Consider the following 6,634-nt stretch of genomic DNA (forward strand, 5'->3'; position numbering starts at 1 on the left):
AGGTGAGCTGTGACATTGCCTATTGTGATTGGGGGATCCTGTGTTATCAGCTGTACATAGAGGTGTTATCAGTCATCAAACTCCTGCCTGTAATGATAATGAGGCTTCTGAATGGAATTGGAAAGGATTGATTTGCACATCCCATTCAAGTGGCCACAGCAGTGATCTGTACAGAAGCAGGTGTGTGCACCGCAACAATGGCGCTGATTAAAAGAAGAGCCGCAAAGTGGTAAGAGGTGGTATTCCTGCTCCAATACATTGACCACAAACTACTGTCATGGCCGATGGAATGAGAAGCCAACTCTACTTCTGAAAACTTCTGTAAATAACAGGAAGTTCCAGTTTAAGATAGCCACGGTGGCCAATGTGAAAATTGTCAGATTACCAAATTTGGTTTTAATACAAACCATGATATGAAAAAATTAAAATGGCAATTTTTTTTTTTTTTAAACACATGAAATGGTAATATACGATTTGGTAAATTGCAGCACAAGGAGCTTTCTAATATCTAGTCATTAAATGGATAGCATTATAGCCTATTGGTGAGAATTGTGATGTCTGACAGTGGCAACTATATGAATAAATCACTTACTGCTCCTCGTTGTATTTAGCAACTGGTAATGAAAAAAATAAAATACAATTTTTTTTTTTTTTATTGATGGAAACCACAGTGCCTGTCTGTTAAAAATCCAGTTTGCCTATAATCATCCTGTCTATCCGTGACCCTGACCTCCGCCTGTGTTTGACCTTGCTTCAGCGCTATCGATCCCTTGTGGCCATTCATACATCTGAGCCTCAACACCTGTTCTCTGATTTGTCTGGTGCAGAGAATCTGTCTTTACCTCTCTGTAGGTTCCAGATCAGATTATCAGGGTCCTCATGCTTTATTGTCTCACTTACAAGGGTGGTCCAGATGGGGGCCTCCTTTTTTGGGGATTTCCGTCACTCTACATCCACCGCCTTGTCATGGTTGCTTTGCTCAAACTGTATTGTATACTCACATGTTCAGATCTTGGTTCTGCAAAAAATGTCATAAGACCTTTTAGACCTTTAGACCTTTTAGACCATGACAAAAATTGTCCTTTTTTTCCCAGCATGATGGATCCGTTTTTTCCGTCTGTGTGTAATTTTTCACAATCCGCGCGTCATCTGTTTTTCTTAGTATGAAAACAAAAATGTAAAAACTTCTATCAACTAGTAAATGAAAAGCAAATAACATATGAGCTCTGTTTTCCCTCCGAAAACTTTTACTTAGATGTTCAACTTTGAACATCAGAATGGATCAAAAAAGGACATGCCCCCACCTTATTAATGGCGGACTGAGGATCTACCAAAAAATTGCACGTGTGAACATTGCGCTGTATTAGGGCTCATTTACACATCCGATTTTTCTGCCATTTACACATCCGATTTTTCTGCGTACGAGAAAAAACGGACCGATTATTCTGCTCTGAGTTTGGTCCAAGTGTCATCTGTTTTTCTCATAAGTGGAAAATTAAAAAAAGTTTCTCCATTCTAACAATCAGTGAAAATCACATCACACTTGGATGTCATCCAGTACAACTTTTTCACAGACCCAGTGCTAACCACTGAGCCAGCATATAATCCTAACCACTGAGCCACTATGCAATTCTAACCACTGAGCCACCATCCAATACTAACCACTGAGCCACCATACAATGCTAACCACTGAGACACTATACAGTGCTAACCACTGAGTCACCGTGCTGCCCATCTCATAACAGATCACTTCATTTAACCACTTTAATTGTCCAAACTAATTGTATAACGTAATATTTATCCCGTGCAGTAAACACTGAAAGGAAATATAAGAGCAGAGATGGCAGAATCATTGTTTTTGTAGTCACCTCTCCTCCCTCCCCTTCTAGGAAACTAATAAAAAGAGATCAGAAAGTCTTTTGGACTCCAAAAATGGTAATAAAATCTGACAGTAATACCACAAAAGAAAAAAAAATTCCAAAAATCCCAAGCCCTGATACAACTATATTAAAAAAGTTCCATCTCTGTAGAAGGCGGGGAGGAAAACAGGAAAGCAAAGAGAGACCCACTGGGACCCACATACACCCTGAGCGGGCCCTGCAGCACCAGATGGGGGTCTTTGAATAAATACCAAAAATGTCAGATTCAAAAAAATATTGCATTTTGTGTAGAATTCAACTTTAGGGCTCACACTAATCAGAGAAAATAAAATCAGTACGATATTGTTCCTGAAAAGTAGGACGAGTATAATGCGATTTTTAGCAAGTATCATCCGTCTGACATCCGTTTGCAATGCGTTTTTAACATCAGCTTTTACATACAGTAATTCTATCATTTCAAGCTCGTTTACTAAGTAATAAAACAATCTGATGATAGATAGATAGATAGATAGATGATAGATGGACAGAGAGATAGATATGAGATAGATATGATAGATAGATAAATAGATAGATAATAGATAGATAATTGATAGATATAATAGATAGATGATAGATGGACAGAGAGATAGATACATGATAGATAGATAGATATAGATAGATATAATAGATAGATGATAGATAATAGATGATAGATAGACAGATGGATATGAGATAGATAGATAGATAGATAATTGATAGATATAATAGATAGATGATAGAAGGACAGATAGATAGATGATAGATAGATAGATAGATAGATAATAGATAGATATAATAGATAATAGATGATAGATGGACAGAGAGATAGATAGATAATAGATAGATAGATAGATAGATAGATAATAGATAGATATAATAGAGATGATAGATAATAGATGATAGATGGACAGAGAGATAGATAGATAGATAGATAGCTAGATGATAGATGGACAAGAGAGATAGATAATAGATAGATAATAGATGATAGATAATAGATTTCGTTGAGATATGTAATTTATGCAGGGTGTGTAGCTTACTGTACATGTATTTAGCCAATTTAATAAAAAACAACAACTTGGGATCCTGATATTTTTCTTAACCAGCTGAGGGAAAGTCGGTAGCTGGACGCTGTTTATAGTCTGGGAAGGAGGTAACAAACATGGAGCTTCCCAGGCTATTAACATCAGCTGTCTACTTAGCGTTTACTGGTTATTATCAAGGGGTGACCCCCCCCAAAAAAAAATTGCAAGGGCTAATATTGATAGCCTTGGGAGGGGCTGTGAAAATTCTCACGATGCGAGCGATGAGGTTAGTAAGGTGACCAGGGTTCATCGGCTATGAGCGCCTGTGACCTTACCCATGTCAGCGCTACACACTGCTGGATTGCTATCACGCTGAGTGGTCACATCATGCCACCGCTCAACAAACCTAGCCTTCCTAGGCTATTCATATCAGCACGCAGCTGTCTGCCTAGCCTTTGCTGGTTATTAATAATAACAACGGGGATGCCACATATTTTTTTATTTTTTTGGGGGGTCACCTCTTGTTAATAAATAGTAAAGGCTAAGTAGAGAGCTGTGAGCTGATATTAATAACCTGGGAACCTCCATGGGTAATACTCCCGTCCCAGACTATAAATATCAGCCCCAGCTTTCCCTCAGCTGGTTAAGAAAAATATGGTGACCCCCCCACGCCATTTTTTTTTCTTTTATTCAATCATATATCTGTTATATTCTGATAATTTGGGCTGTGAGTGTACTCGGCTGATGGTTTCCTATGGCATGCTCCAAGTACCGTGCAATTTTTTTTTATCGCACCCATTGACGAGTCTCGTACAATACACGTGCTGCAAATTTTTTTTTCTTGGTCTGATTGTAGCTCAGAAAAAAAAATTACACATGAGCACAGAGTTATTGACTATTGACTAACACTAGTCAGAGTCATATCTGATTTTTTCAGCGGATTGCAAGCATCCATTTCAAAGGCAGATGAGTACTATGAACTCTTATTCTCATTATAATAATAATAATTATTATTATGTTATGTAACTTCCCTTTAATTAAAAATTAAATAAAAAAAAAAAAAAATTATATATATATATATATATATATATATATATATATATATATATATATATATATATATAATATATAGCATTCTGTGACCAGTAGTTCTACAGTGACATAGCCCAGTGCAGGTTCCTGAGCTGCAGTGTGTCTGGCTATCAGGATGGTGATCTCCTTCTCTCTCCTTCTCTCCCTTTCTCCCTCCCCCCAGCTTTCCTTCCCTCCTCCCTGGACAGTTCTGTTGCATTGTGGGGGGTAGTGTCTCTTCTTGGAACAGCGGCTCTCATAATCGGGCCGGGAGAGGCAGTTTCAAGTCTCCCCCTCAGAATAAACAGCCAATCAGAACATTCTGAACAGTAGACAAATTAAAGAGACAGGAAGCCCCCAACTCGCTTCACTTAAAGGGACAGTAGCACCTACTAGGAGAGAAGTGGGGGAAGGAGAGAAATGCAATACGATTAAGAATGGGGGGAGGAGGAGCACAGAGGTCTTAGTAACCCCTAGAGGAAGATCTGCTCTATAGTCAATAATTAGGAACAAATAATATATGTGCTTCTGTGTGAATCCCAGATTAGAGCTGAGTGATCTGTGTGCATGTACTGAGCTGCCAGACACAAGTCACCAGTCTAAGCAGGCATTTGCCAGAAGTGTCCTGATTACTGGGTTAACCCTTTGTCAGCCAATGCAGTAGATAAGAGCAACATTCCCTTGAATATTCCTGCTCCTTATAATATTTGTTGCGAGGGATCTTTATCCATCCAGATACATAGGATCAGCACCAAGCCGCTTGGCCACCCAGACAAAATGCATCATCACTATATTATTAGTCTTCATGCCCAGTGGGTGACATTTACCGACACGATCACACAGGATGGAGCAGATTGGTATATGGACCTGTGCGCACCCTATGGTGCCTCTAGAAGAAACGCAACAGAACATACATCATACCTAGGGTCTATCTATAGGGGATGCAGTCGCACATAGTCCTGGAACCTGGGGGGGGGGGGTCATATTAGAAAACCAAAACTCTTAAAGGGGTTGTCCACTACCTGGACAACCCATTTGATAGTCTCTTCGTAGAATATAAATAGCAGATAGCCACCTTGTTATGTTATGGCACGCAAGCACTGCAACCAATCGGCGGCTGCTGCACTCCTACATCCCTCCGATGGATGATGGACAAGCGGAAGAAGAGAGAGAGTGCAGCAGCCCGATAGCAGACACTGATTGGCTGCAGCACTAGTGGTTTCAGAGAGAAAACGGCCCCTGTGAAAGAACAATATATGGGCCCTTTGCAGTTCAATAGCTCATCATAATTATTATTATTTATTGTTATAGCGCCATTTATTCCATGGCGCTTTACATGTGAGGAGGGGTATACATAATAATGGACAATTCCACCTGCTTTGGTTGTAGAAATAGACCCCTTACCTCTTGGGCCCAGGTTGAGCCAATGCAAATGTCATCCCCTGGGCTGCAGGGCTCACATAGCATAGCAATGCCATGAGAACCCTTATAGACTCGATGTCAACATAACTGGATTGGTGCCAGTGCGTACATATTTATATTAGTTTCTTTTAAGAGGGGGTCTATTTAATTTATAAAGGGGTTGTCCAGAAGTGGGCAACCCCTTTAAGGACTTGTGATAGCTGGGGATTTTGCATTGGGGCCCGTGCCATTACATCACACCTATGGTGCTGGTTATCAGCATTCACATGTTGTTCTTCTATGTGATACAATTATGCTTTGTTTGTAAATAAGAGGCTTCCTGGATAAAGGTCATTCTTGCTAAAATGGAATGATGCGTGTTTGTACCCAAAGCTCTGTGTATACAAAACAGGAAAGGGCCCCTGTGGAGGGACACTACAGGTCCTTCTCAAAAAATTAGCATATAGTGTTAAATTTCATTATTTACCATAATGTAATGATTACAATTAAACTTTCATATATTATAGATTCATTATCCACCAACTGAAATTTGTCAGGTCTTTTATTGTTTTAATACTGATGATTTTGGCCTACAACTCCTGATAACCCAAAAAAACTGTCTCAATAAATTAGCATATTTCAACCGTCCAATCAAATAAAAGTGTTTTTTTAATAACAAACAAAAAACCATCAAATAATAATGTTCAGTTATGCACTCAATACTTGGTCGGGAATCCTTTGGCAGAAATGACTGCTTCAATGCGGCGTGGCATGGAGGCAATCAGCCTGTGACACTGCTGAGATGTTATGGAGGCCCCAGGATGCTTCAATAGCGGCCTTAAGCTCATCCAGAGTGTTGGGTCTTGCGTCTCTCAACTTTCTCTTCACAATATCCCACAGATTCTCTATGGGGTTCAGGTCAGGAGAGTTGGCAGGCCAATTGAGCACAGTAATACCATGGTCAGTAAACCATTTACCAGTGGTTTTGGCACTGTGAGCAGGTGCCAGGAAGCATGAAGTGCTCCAAAATCTCCTGATAGCTAGCTGCATTGACCCTGCCCTTGATGAAACACAGTGGACCAACACCAGCAGCTGACATGGCACCCCACACCATCACTGACTGTGGGTACTTGACACTGGACTTCAGGCATTTTGGCATTTCCTTCTCCCCAGTCTTCCTCCAGACTCTGGCACCTTGATTTCCGAATGACATGCAAAATTTGCTTTCATCAGAAAAAAGTA

Source organism: Ranitomeya variabilis, chromosome 8, assembly GCF_051348905.1.
Source record: "Ranitomeya variabilis isolate aRanVar5 chromosome 8, aRanVar5.hap1, whole genome shotgun sequence".
Classification (NCBI taxonomy): domain Eukaryota; kingdom Metazoa; phylum Chordata; class Amphibia; order Anura; family Dendrobatidae; genus Ranitomeya; species Ranitomeya variabilis.